The sequence below is a fragment of the Vicia villosa genome, unplaced genomic scaffold (assembly GCF_029867415.1).
Source record: "Vicia villosa cultivar HV-30 ecotype Madison, WI unplaced genomic scaffold, Vvil1.0 ctg.000800F_1_1, whole genome shotgun sequence".
Lineage (NCBI taxonomy): Eukaryota > Viridiplantae > Streptophyta > Magnoliopsida > Fabales > Fabaceae > Vicia > Vicia villosa.
This window is the reverse complement of record NW_026705355.1, coordinates 650,140-664,881: the sequence shown is the minus strand read 5'-3', so window position 1 is coordinate 664,881 and position 14,742 is coordinate 650,140.

Here is a 14,742-nt window from a genome sequence, read left to right as displayed (position 1 = left end):
CAATGGTTTGGAAGCCATTCCTAAGTCACACGTCATTGCATCAAGTATCCACATGAAAAAGTCTGAAGTAGAGAGTAATTGGACTACCAAAGGAAACCTCCCGGGTTTAACTTCGCACTTCCTAATAAAGAAAGCCTTTGATTTCATCGAAACTGGTAGCATGATAGCTTTTGAAGCTGTACTAGCCTTGCTCATCTATGGGTTGGTTCTGTTTCCCAATGTCGACAACTTTGTTGATATCAATGCCATAAAGATCTTCCTGATTGGGAATCCTGTTCCGACTTTACTTGGTGACATGTATTTCTCTGTCCATCATAGGAATCGCCAAGGCGGTGGAATCATTGTATGTTGTGCACCTTTATTGTTCAAATGGATTGTTTCACACTTACCTGAGTCTCCTATTTTCACAGAAAACCGAGAAGGCTTGCGTTGGCCTCGAAGACTTATGTCTCTTACTAATAATGATATTCATTGGTATACCTTGGATCGCTGTGGTACAGAAACCATTGATAGTTGTGGAGAGTTCACCAACGTACCCCTCATTGGTACGCAAGGAGGAATTAACTATAATCCGGTCCTAGCCCGACGACAACTCGGGTATGCAAATTCAGTTAAACCCATTGGTCCTACAGTGGAAGGTTACTTCTACCGAGAAGGGGATAATCCTAAAAGGTTGAAAGCGAGAATGGTGAGAGCTTGGTACGACGTCCGATGGAAAGAAAAAGGTGAGGAAAGAAATTGCATTGCCATGGACGCCTACACCTGCTGGGTAAAGAAAAGAGCAAAAGAGTTTCAAATGCCTTATGCTTATGAAAAACCCATGTTTCCTGCAGTGTCTCAATGACCCAACATTCCCACTATGGAGGAATACCAAGACACTTTGGCTAAAATGAGGACAGAAAAAGATGCTTGGGAAGAAAAGTTTCGTAGCACTGAGGTGGAAAATAGAAAGTTGAAGAAAAGAGTGAAAGATCACGAAGAAACTCTCTATTATCAAGATGGATGGCTCATGAGCAAAGATGAGAAGATTCGCCAGAAAGACGCTGCAATCAAGAGGTACATCAGAGAAAGCAAGAAAAATCTTGAAGGTTCAACAAGCAACGCTCCGACTCCTGATGATTGGAAGAATACTGTTGACAAGCTGAGGACTGAAAAGGCCGAATTGAAAGCTCACTATGGGAAAGAAATCATGAAGCTCAAGCTGCACAATGCATTTGGTTCTTCGTCTGATGAAGATGCTTAGGATTGTTTAGCTTTTTATTTATCATTTGCTTTTGTAAGGAGCTACGCTCCAATGTTGTAACATTTCCCATTATTGCAATAAAAAATAATAAAAAAATGAATAAAAGATTTGTTTGTGTACAAATGTTTGCAAGAAAATAATCTTTAAAATATTTGGAAAAAAAATCATAAATTTCTTTTGCATACATCATTCTGCATATCGAGTCTGTTGTATAGAGTCTCATTTTTTGGATCTTTCTCCATTAGATCGTCAAGCTGTCGCGTCTCAAAGTTTCTCGACCGCGCTCGCAATCAGATCACAGATACAATACTCGTTCAAGTAGAAGAAGAGTAATGGAACACTCTGAACAAGAGAATATTGAGCTTCGTGGTACAGTGACCACCCTTCAGGAAAAGTTGGAAAGTCTCACTACTCTGGTTGACTCCTTAATGGCCGCACAGAATCAGCCGCCGCCACCCAACAGTCAAGCGACGGTAACATCTGAAGTCACTACTCCAGTTTCTACAGTTGCATTCAGCATTCCATCTTTCTCCATGCCAGAAGGTTGGGGCACGCCTTTCAGTTTTGGTACAGGATTCCGCCATAATTTCTCTGGAGTTCAAACATCCACAACTGAAGCGCCCGCTGCACAAAGTTCACTGTTCACTCCAAATCAGGGGGTAACTTTTTCTCAAGTCACTATGGCACTTTCTCAACCCACTATGACGGTTCCGACCCCTACGGTTCACACTGTTCCTTATGATGGCAATGAGATTTATCATGATCAAGGTGATAGCACAAATCAGCGTAATCTTGTGGGAGATCTCCAAGAGCAGTTTAACAAGATGCAACTGGAAGTTAAAGCTATCCGTGGAAAAGATTTGTTTGGGAAAAATGCCCAGGAGCTATGTTTGGTTCCCAGTGTACAAATACCTGCTAAATTCAAGGTCCCTGACTTTGAAAAGTACAAAGGTAGTTCTTGTCCACAAAGCCATCTTGTGATGTATGCTAGAAAGATGTCTACTTATGCAGATAATCATCAGTTGCTTATCCATTACTTTCAAGACAGTTTGACTGGTGCCGCACTGAAGTGGTACACAGGCTTGGATAGCACTAATATTCGAACATTCAATGACCTAGGTGAGGCCTTTGTCCGACAATACAAGTATAACTCGGATATGGCTCCAAACAGAGATCAACTCCGATCCATGGCTCAGAAAGACCATGAAGCTTTCAAAGAGTATGCCCAACGATGGAGAGAAACTGCTGCTCAGATTAATCCACCGTTAAAAGAGAAAGAGATGACAAAGATCTTCTTGAATACTCTCAGTCCGTTTTATTATGAACGCATGATTGCTAGTTCTCCAAGTGATTTCACCGAAATGGTAAACATGGGGATGCGTCTAGAAGAAGGAGTTCGAACCGGACGTCTAACTAAAGATGGTGGATCTTCAAGCGGAACCAAAAAATTCGGAAGTGGTTTCCCAAAGAAGAAGGAACAAAGTGTTGACATGGTATCCCAAGGGAGGCCAAGAGGAAATGTCAATCGTCAACGACAGGTAGCTGCTATCGCACCAGCCGTTAATACCGCACCGAATCCGGGGTTTACTCCGCAGTTTCAACAACAACAGCCTCGACCACAGGCTCAACAGTTTAACAATAATCAGAATCGTGTGCAAAGAGCTTCACAGTTTGATCCGATTCCAATGACCTACACAGAATTGTACCCTGCTTTGATTGAAAGAGGTCTTGTTCAAACTAAAGCACCACCACCCGTACCTGAGAAACTCCCATGGTGGTACAAAGCTGAGGTCTCATGCCCTTATCATCAAGGAGCACCTGGCCATGATCTTGAGCATTGCATAGCCTTGAAATATGAAGTTCAGAGGTTGGTTAGATCTAATCTCCTCTCTTTCAGAAATTTGAATCCTAATGTGCAAGCAAATCCGCTGCCCAATCATGGAGGGCATGTTGTAAACATGGTGTATGGATGTCCTGGTCCGTACCGAGTCTATAATATCAATTTCTCAAGAGCCGATTTGGTACAAATGCACGCTACTCTCTGTCGAGGGCCGAGTTTTCGCCAGCATCACTATGGTTCCTGTAGCATATGTTGTGTAGATCCTCACGGATGTTCGATTGTGAGAAGAGATCTCCAAGTACTGTTGGATAATGGTACTATTCAGATCTACAGAAATAGGGATGAAAATGAAGTTAACATGATAGGATGTTATCCGCATGAGCTTTTAGTCTCAGATATCAACTCGGAAATGCCTACAGTTAACGTCATCGTTCCTCATTTCAACATGCCCGAGCGCATGGAAGTTACTTACAACAAGCCAAAGGTTCCTATTGCTCCTTTGATCATTTGTCTACCTGGACCTGTTCCTTATGACTCTGACAAGGCAGTTCCATACAACTACAATGCTACAATGATAAAAGATGGACAAGAAGTTCCTTTGCCTACTCTCTCATCTGTTGTAAACATTGCTGATGTAAGTCGTGTAACAAGAAGTGGACGTGTGTATACTCCACTACCTCCAAAGCAGCCTGTTGCTCCTGCAGCCGGACAAAATCCTGTTGTTACACCAGTAGGGAACCCTGTGGAAACTCCTGTCAGTAATGCAAACACTGATGTTGGTCAATCCAGTGGAACCAATGTGAATCCTGACTTTGATGAAATTTTGAAGCTTATCAAAAGAAGTGAATACAAAATTGTGGATCAGCTTATGCAGACTCCTTCGAAGATCTCGATACTTTCATTGCTTTTAAACTCAGAAGCCCACAGGGAAGCCCTGATGAAGGTCTTGGATCAAGCTTTTGTAGATCATGATGTGACTGTTGACCATTTTGATGGGATAATAGCCAACATAACAGCTTGTAACAATTTAAGCTTCTGTGATGAAGAACTCCCCGAGGAGGGTAAAAATCACAATCTTGCTTTGCACATTTCTATGAACTGTCAGTCAGATTCTTTGTCTAATGTGTTGGTAGACACCGGATCTTCCTTGAATGTGATGCCAAAAACAACTCTTGCTCACTTGTCTTACCAAGGAATGCCTATGAAGTTCAGTGGTGTAGTTGTCAAAGCATTTGATGGATCGCGAAAATCTGTTATTGGAGAAGTCAACCTTCCCATGACAATTGGTCCACATACATTTCAAATCACCTTCCAAGTCATGGACATCCAAGCTGCTTATAGCTGTCTGTTAGGACGACCATGGATCCATGAAGCAGGGGCAGTAACTTCTACGCTCCATCAAAAGTTAAAATTTGTAACAAATGGAAAATTGGTAACGATAAGTGGAGAACAAGCCTTGATGGTGAGCCATTTGTCCAATTTCTCTTTCATTAGTGCCGATGATGTGGAAGGAACTCAGTTCCAAGGTCTCTCTTTAGAAGACGAATCTTCCAAGAAGAAAGCATCGATCTCTTCTTACAAAGAGGCGGTAAAAGTAGTGAAAGATGGAACTACCACTGGCTGGGGGCAAGTTGTGATCCCTACCAAGAATGAAACTAGAGCAGGTCTCGGATGTTCACCAACATTCTCAAACTGCACCAAGAAGGATGAAACCCTTCGTCCGATCAAAGAAACATTCATTAGTGGAGGATTCCTTAACCCAATTCCTCAAGAGGTTAATGTCCTTATCGAAGAATGCATTGAAGAAGGTCTCTCCGATACTGAAGAAGAATGGAAATGTTATCTCAATGACTCGGGATATATATCTCAGGAAGAACCATATCCTCCTTCAGAAGAATCCAATGGCAAAGAAACTGAGCCTGTTCCTGCAGAAATCTGGGACACCTTGGGACAACCAAGTGGAAAATTTGATTATATGGTGAAATATACTGCGCCTGAAAGTTCAAAGATTGCGATTGAGGATATCCAACCAACTGGATGGGGAGATTCCTTTGAATGCAATAGTCAACCAGAAGAGGCTTATCAGCCCTGTCAATTTTCTCAGCAGCCTGAAATTACTAAAGGTTTCAGCTTCAATGCATCTGCCAAGATTTATAATCCTGAAGATGGTTATTATCACATAAATGCCATTTTTGAAGATGAAGGGGAAGATGGCCCCGCAGTTGACTCAGAAAGTGTCGCTGACAATGAGTCTCTTCATCCTGAAGACTGGGAAGAACATCCTGAAAATTCTGAAGATTGTGACTCGTCTTATGCTCTTCAAGAAGTAGAAGAAGACCGTTTCAACTCTACAAAGAACAAGGTTGACAAACCAGGACCTTCAAATCCTGCTCGACCTGCGCTCAATGTCAATACTGGAGATAATTCTGAGGAGAATTTTCCTGAATACATAATACACAGAGGAGTTCGTTGCTACTGGAAAGCTGTCGACGTCCCGAATGTTGTTCGCCGCTCAAAGTAATCACCTCGCTGTTATTTTGACCTCCTGCCTTGCCCAAAGCAGAGAGATGTTTTATAGGGCTTTGCTTTTAAATGTTCCGCCCAAATAACTTTGTGTATAGGGCTTTGTTTTAAAAGTTTCCCTCTTTGTCCTGCCCAAGACAAATGAGTTTGTGTTTAGGGCTTTGTTTCAAAAATGAATCATAAATAAAGTGTCATTTTGAATTCCCTACATTATATGTTTTATTTTTGCTTTTTTCTGGAAATGGTAATCCTAAAAAACCAAAATAAAAAAAAAAACTTTTTCAAAAAAAATCTGCATACACTCCTGCATTCATAAATTTTCTGAAATAAATATAAATCACATGTGCAGATTTACTATTGATAAACCCATTGAATGCAATAACCCTATGCCCTCTCCCAACTTTGAGTTTCCTGTGTTCGAAGCCGAAGAAGAGGAAGAAGAGGAGATCCCGGACGAGATCTCTCGATTACTTAAGCATGAGGAAAGAGCCATTCTGCCTCACAAAGAGCCTTTAGAAAAGATCAACTTGGGTTCTGAAGAAGACAAAAAAGAAGTGACCATTGGATCGCTGCTTGACGCTGATGTCAAGAGTAAGTTGACAGACCTTCTCAAAGAATATGTTGACGTATTTGCCTGGTCCTACCAAGACATGCCTGGGTTGGATACCAATATTGTTTAGCATTACTTGCCATTGAAGCCAGAATGTCCGCCGGTTAAGCAGAAATTGCGAAGGACTCACCCTGATATGGCTAACAAGATCAAAGTGGAAGTTCAAAAACAGCTAGACGCAGGTTTTCTTGTCACCTCTGAGTATCCTCAATGGTTGGCCAACATAGTGCCAGTTCCGAAGAAAGATGGCAAAGTCAGAATGTGTGTTGACTACCGTGACTTGAATAAGGCCAGTCCAAAAGATGACTTTCCATTACCACATATCGACATGTTGGTTGATAACACTGCTAAGTTCAACGTCTTTTCCTTCATGGACGGGTTCTCCGGTTATAATCAGATCAAGATGGCTCCCGAAGACATGGAGAAGACATCTTTCATCACCCCATGGGGTACCTTTTGCTACAAAGTGATGCCGTTTGGATTAAAGAATGCAGGCGCAACTTACCAAAGGGCAATGACTACTCTCTTTCATGACATGATGCATAAAGAAATTGAAGTTTATGTGGACGACATGATAGCCAAGACCAGCACAGAAGAAGAACATATCGAATACCTTTTGAAGTTGTTTCAACGACTAAGGAAATATCAGCTTCGCTTGAATCCTAACAAATGTACTTTTGGGGTTAGATCTGGAAAACTTTTGGGTTTCATTGTCAGCCAAAGAGGTATTGAAGTAGATCCCGACAAAGTCAGAGCTATTCAAGAGATGCCTGCACCAAAAAACTGAAAAACAAGTAAGAGGATTTCTCGGACGATTGAACTATATCTCCAGATTCATCTCCCAAATGACTGCTACTTGTGGGCCGATTTTCAAGCTTCTCCGCAAAGATCAAGGGGTTGTATGGACTGAAGATTGCCAGAAAGCGTTCGACAGTATCAAAGAGTACCTGTTAGAACCACCAATATTGATTCCTCCAGTTGAAGGAAGACCCCTAATCATGTACCTTACCGTGTTGGAAGAATCCATGGGTTGTATGCTTGGACAGCAAGATGAAACCGGTAAGAAGAAGCATGCCATCTATTATTTGAGTAAGAAATTCACAGACTGTGAGTCTCGTTACTCCATGCTCGAAAAAACATGTTGCGCTTTGGCTTGGGCTTCAAAACGTCTCCGCCAATACATGATCAACAATACTACTTGGTTAATCTCCAAAATGGATCCGATCAAGTATGTCTTTGAAAAGCCTGCCTTAACAGGAAGGATTGCCCGGTGGCAAATGCTGTTATCCGAATATGACATTGAGTACCGTGCTCAAAAAGCGGTTAAAGGAAGCATTCTCGCTGATCATTTGGCGCATCAACCAATTAATGAATATCAATCTCTCAAGTTTGACTTTCCTGATGAAGATGTCTTGTACTTGAAGATGAAAGATTGTGATGAACCGTTACCAGAAGAAGGTCCTGAGCCTGGATCAAGATGGGGCCTAATTTTCGATGGAGCAGTAAACGCTTTTGGCAATATTGGGGCAATCATCATCACTCCCAAGGGTACTCATATCCCATTCTCCGCCAGATTGCTATTTGATTGCACCACCAACATCGCAGAATACGAAGCTTGTATCATGGGTCTCGAAGAAGCCATTGACTTAAGGATCAAGATCCTCGACATATATGGAGATTCGGCCCTCGTGATCAACCAAATCAAAGACAAATGGGAAACTTACCACCCTGGCTTGATTCCTTACAGAGATTATGCAAGACGTCTGTTGACTTTCTTCAACAAGGTTGAATTGCATCATATACCTCGAGATCAGAATCGAATGGCAGACGCCTTGGCTACTCTATCTTCCATGTTCAAAGTCAATCATTGGAATGATATGCCTACAGTCAGAATTACGCGCCTTGAAAGGCCCGCCTATGTGTTTGCAACTGAAGCAGTCATCGATGATAAACCGTGGTTCCACGACATCAAACGCTTCCTTCAAACTCAAGAGTACCCACTTGGGGCATCAAACAAAGATAAGAAAACTCTAAGGAGACTTTCTGGCAGTTTCTTCCTGAACGGAGATGTGCTATACAAAAGAAATTTCGACATGGTTTTGCTCAGATGCGTGGATAGACACGAAGCAGACATGTTAATGCATGAAGTGCATGAAGGGTCCTTTGGAACTCATTCAAATGGGCATGCAATGTCCAAGAAAATCTTAAGAGCAGGATACTATTGGTTTACAATGGAATCTGACTGTTACAAACACGTGAAGAGATGTCACAAGTGCCAGATCTACGCAGATAAGATCCATGTGCCACCGACTCTACTCAACGTTCTCTCATCTCCATGGCCTTTCTCCATGTGGGGTATCGACATGATTGGAATGATCGAACCGAAAGCTTCAAATGGTCATCGTTTCATCTTGGTAGCCATTGATTACTTCACCAAATGGGTCGAAGCAGCATCTTATGCCAATGTTACAAGACAAGTGGTTGTGAGGTTTATCAAGAATAACATCATTTGTCGATATGGTGTTCCCAGCAAGATCATTACTGACAATGGTTCAAACTTGAACAACAAAATGATGAAAGAATTGTGTGAGGAATTCAAGATTGAGCATCATAACTCTTCTCCTTACAGACCAAAAATGAACGGCGCTGTTGAAGCTGCTAACAAGAACATTAAGAAGATCGTCCAGAAAATGGTCGTCACTTACAAAGACTGGCACGAAATGCTGCCATTTGCTTTACATGGGTACCGTACTTCAGTGCGTACTTCAACAGGGGCAACTCCCTTTTCTCTAGTATACGGCATGGAAGTTGTGCTCCCCGTAGAAGTTGAAATCCCATCAATGAGAGTCCTCATGGAAACTAAGTTATCAGAGGCTGAATGGTGTCAAAGCAGATACGATCAGTTAAACTTAATCGAAGAAAAACGTATGACTGCTCTATGCCATGGACAGTTATACCAAGCAAGGATGAAACACGCCTTCAACAAAAAGGTTCGACCTCGTGAATTTCAAGAAGGCGACCTCGTGCTTAAAAAGATCTTGTCTTTTCAACCAGATTCTAGGGGCAAATGGTCTCCTAATTACGAAGGCCCGTATGTTGTCAAAAGAACATTTTCTGGCGGCGCCATGACTCTTGCAACCATGGATGGTGATGAACTCCCACATCCTGTGAATGCTGATGCAGTCAAGAAATACTTTGTCTAAAAAAGAACAAAAAAACAGCTCGGTAAGTCGAAAACCCGCAAAGGGCGACTTAGGCAAAAAATGAGCGTCTCGGTGGACTGAAAACCCGAAAGGGCGGTCCAGGCAAAAATTAGAGACAATAAACAGAAAAAATTCATCCTGGTAGATTGAAAACCTGAAAGGGCAATCTAGGCAAAAATTAGGGAGTAATGACAAAGTAACTGCATCAGTCCATACTTCGTCACCTGAAGAGTCTGTACTTCATCAAAGGATCTTCGATCAAATCATCGCCAATCTGAAGCAACAAGCACAGTTGGAACTCAAAGTTGTTAAGGGAATAGTGGTTATTGCTTTCAATGTAGCCTTTTCCGCATAATTGCCATTTCCAACTTTTGTAAAATACTCTATGGAATCATGCCTTTAGCTGATTACCATCCTATTAAATAAATTTGAGCCTTGTGCCCATTTGTTTGCAATCTTTAATTTCTTTCAGCTTGCAAAATGACGCTTTAATTGTGTTATTCACTTTTGAAACAAAAAAAGAAAAAAAATAAGTTTTAAATGAATTTACTTCACTTTTCTTTTTCAAAATAAAAGCGAAATTTTCCTTTGAGTTGTGAACAACGGAAGGAACATCAGCAGTCGTCTCCATAGGATGAACAAAAGGATTCTCCCTGAAAAATTGTTGAGACAACGGTATTCTTGTCCCAGCAAAGAATTCTTGAAGCAATTATCCCTCGAGGTAAAGAAGCTCTTCTGTCCCCAGTGAAGAAGCTCTTCTATCCCCAGTGAAGAAGGTCTTTTATCCCCAGTGACGAAGATTTTCCATCCCCAGTGACGAAGATTTTCCATCTCCAGTGAAAAGGTTCTTCCATCTCAATAAGAAAAGATGCTCATCTTCCCCAGAGAAGTTTAAAGCACGCAACACCATTTATCACCTGTGTTATCTACACCGTGTTGAAGAACATTTGCCAAGTATCTGGTTGTATTGCGACGTTGGTCCTTCTCCAGTATATACTTCATTGTCTGTCAGTTTCGTCAGCATGCATGCTACATTCATGACATTCATCATTCATACATATTTGCATCATTTATGCATTCTTGCATTTTTCAATGTTTGCCTCAAAATCACTTGTTTAGGATATATCTATCCCAAAAAAAAGAAAAAGGAAGAGAAAAAAAAAGAAGAAGGAAAAAAAAAGAAAAAGAAACAAGTATGGGTGTGTCATCTCTACAAGTAGGTTGTCACCCATAAGCAGAAAGAACATATTCTTTCTCCAGTTCCCCACTGAGATCATTCCTCGTGGAAGAAGGTTGCTTTAGTTTTCTCCTCTCAAAACAAAGGAGAAAATCCCCATTTGAGTTCATTCCTCATGGGTACAAAGTCTTGTTTGACTGTTTCTTTCCAATTCATTCATGGATAGAACCTTGTCTTTACCAAAGATTCAAATTCCGATTCCTCAAACAGAGTCGTGAAAAATAGAACCATAAACAATAGCCTCATCATCTGAGCAGTTTATGTTTCTTTCAAAAAATTTCCTTCAAGGAAATCAATCATGAAGACCATTTGACAATCAGGGCCTTATTACTGTTCACAAGGCTGAATAACCAGTAATTTCCCTAGCAAAGTCTCCAGGATCATTTTATCACTCGGCTGATAATTGATCACGTCTTCAAAACCGCTATCACGAGGCTGGTAGTCGGTAACCCTTTTGTTCTGGTTATATTATTCAACATGTCTATCTCAAGGCTGATAGTCGGTAATATTAACCAAACCTTTGAAACTCTTTTTACCTTGTCAAGTCTATCACCATGCTGGTAGTCGGTAACACAGTTTCATACCTTTCACCTTCGCATTATTAAACAAGTCTATCCCTTTGTTGATAGTCGGTAATGTCGATAGGTAAGCTTTTCTTACAAAGCTATCATTCCCAGGCGAAGCATACACTTGCTTTCCCAATAAAACGGATTCTCTTCCTAAAACGGATTGAGACATCCTTCCCGATCTCTTTTCCCCAGTGGAGTCAGTTCTTGATATTCCCTCGGTAAAGATATCCTTGCATCATTCGCAATTTTGGTATCTTAGGTCCAAAATTCGCGTCTTCTGATATTTAAGTCTCTTCCACCCTATCAAAACGAAGATTTTCAATCTTCATGTCTCAGGTTGAAGAAACTTAAATAGGGGCATCTGTCATACCCCAATTTTTGACCTAAGATACCACCTCATATCATAGCATGTGCATCATTTGCATCCCTAACAAATTGCATAGTTTGTGTTTGCTACTTGTGACTCAGCAGGGTTTAATCTGGAAATCACTCATCAGTACAAGTAACAATCAATTAGGGTTTTGTTCTCCCTTCATCTCAAGGTTTTGACTGAAGATAGTAGCATACTCCTGACTTTTGCTCAAGACTTGGGACATGACCTCAAGACTCCAAGTGCATCATTTTGACCTAATCCATTGGCTCATAACATCTCCTACACAAAGATTGATCAGACAAATCCTCAGATCAGGGTTTTGAACTATCAGGGACTGAAATCAGGGATCACATTTGGGAAACCCTAAAAATCCCCAGGAAGTCAATCAAAGGTTTCAATCATCCTCAAATAATCCCTATGACAACATCCAATGGAAATTACATCTCAATTCAAGATCCACAGTCATCAATTTCATCAGGTCGACAATTAGGGTTTTTGACCTAATTCACTGAACAACTGACTTTTTAATCAGGACATGGTGCCACAACTCAAACCATGGCTCAATATACTCTAATGCTTCAATGAGATCCATTCATACTATTCATTTGATGAGGATAGCCTGTTTCATTTGAAATCTCCAGAAACGCGATTCATCTGAAAAAGTCAACTGCACAAGATCACCATTGACTTTTGGGGAATTTTGGTCAACCATGACTTTTGAAGTTTTGAATCATCAATATATGATATATGAAGTCATTTGATCAAGAAAAATTAAGAAAATCAATCAAGAATCAAAAAGTCAAAAGTTTGACTTTTCATACTTAGAAAAATTTCTAAGTGTTTTTCATGGTTTTTTCCAAACTTTGGAAGGGAATTTCTCAAAATTTCACCTACAAACTGAAAAAAACTTCCAACATGAAAGTTGTAGATTTTGATCCAATAAACAACTTTGACACATATAATTTTTTTCCAAAAGATCAACCATTTAAGAGAAATGGAGCTTCAAAGTTGGTATCTTTTGAAAATTTCACTTAAAACTTCATTTTCTTCAAAGTTCATGGATCTTTTTCACCCATTTCCTTAAAGGTCTTGAAGAAACTTTCAACTAGGGTTTTGAAGTATGTAACATGAGCTTTCCAAAATATCCAAGAGCATGAAAAAATATGGAGTGTAGCTATGGCTTTGAATTTTGCCATTAGTGACCATTTCACTTGAAATTTCAAGTCATTTTGCCAAAGTTATGAACTATCTTACCAAATAATGCAAGTGATGACACACCAGTGCAATAATTAGAAAATATTTTCTGGTTTGGGATCAGATAGGAAAGAGATAAGAAGCTTAGAGAAATAACCATGGTTAAGTCACTTTTAACCATATGCATTTAATGGCAAGATTCCTTTCTATCTCCAAATGCCAAATCACCATTCTTTGGGCAACTTGCAAAGTTCTGAGTTCAGAACTCTTGGCCTATAAATAGAGGTCCTTACCTCATTCAAAATCACACCAAAACCTCACAAAAGATAGGTTTTCTCTTTCTTTCTTGAATTGCAAGTTTTAAGTTTCAAAGTGAGGAAGAAATCCCAACCTCCAAACCCTTGAAGTTCTGGCCAAAGTAATGATTCTAACATCTCATAAACATCATATATGATGTGTTTGAACCATTCACACACCTCAAATCACCCCAAAACTCAGAATCATCATCTCACCTCCAAATATGCATAACACTAGCCTTATCATGCCAAAATCCATACCAAGCAAATTCTGTCCAAATAACCTTCTAAACATCATCCATATACTTCATATGAACTGTCCCAACCATCATACATGATCTGAAACACCAAAATCACTAAGCTTGATTCTCACTTGAACCATACTGCAGATCGAGTACCATGGATTGATCAAGAGGTTTTCAAATTGTTCCAGGCATCCAAACATGTCCCATAAGGTCCACTGAAGGTGTTCAGATCAAGAAACAACAACTGGAACTCCTCATTTGCAGAATTCGATTCTCACTTTTGCCGTTTCTAAAGGTAAGTTACTTGAACCTCAAACTCTATGAATCATGCATCATGAATGAAATATGAACATACCATCTCATTTCTGCACACATGAGGATCATTAACCCTCAATCAATTACAACTTATCTTGCACATACACGATTTCAGATTGAAACTCAGAAATTAGGGTTCTTCGTGTTCATCAGAAAATCAATGATCTTAGGGTAAAAATAAATGAAATTAAAGGTCACCATCATGTTCCTTGTGAAAAAACGAGTGAGATAGACCCTTCACTTGATCAATTTGGTTCAGTTTCAGAGATTTTCAAATTCAAATGGGGATGGTGTTCTTGGCGCCATTTTTTGCGAAGGAAATTCAAAAATTAAGTTTGAAATATAACCAAATCCTTGCCTTTGTTAATCAGACCACGCGCGTGGTCCAGTTGGTATTGTTTTTGAGTGGTAACCTTCAGGTCACGAGTTCAACACCTCTAGGGGCCAAAACATATTTTTTACAACCATTTTTCTTTCATTTTCTTTTACAACTTCATTTAATTATTTAATACATCAAATTAATTCATTTTTCATTCATTTTTTACACACTTCTTGTTTAACATATATATTTTAAGAATATCAAAAAAAATCATCAAAAAATATTTATTTGATACATTTTTAAAATAGGATTAAAATGACTTGTTTTTAAGTATTTTTAATACTTTTAAAATATTATTTTTCATTTGATTTTCAAACTTAATCACTTGTAATTATTTTTGGAGCAAACCCTAATCATCTAAGTGTTAATTGAAGATAATCTTTTTGTTTATCTTGATTAATTTGACTCCTTTCAAAATTCAAATCATTTTAAAACAAGCGATTGCGTTTCTTTTCAAAAACGATAAACCATTTCTTTTTGAAACTATTGATTAAATCTTTTTAATTGATCAATTGATTTTCAAAACGATGTGGGGCCTCTCGAATATTAGAGAGTATAAGTCCCTTTCCTCTTTCTTTTACAGTTTTTCTTTGTACAGAAAACTCTTTCAAAACAAAAACTTTCAAACAGTTTTTCAAACCTCGCATCTTTTTTTCAAAACAATCAACCATGTTTTATAAAATAAAACATGGGCCTCCACGTAGGTATAAGTCCC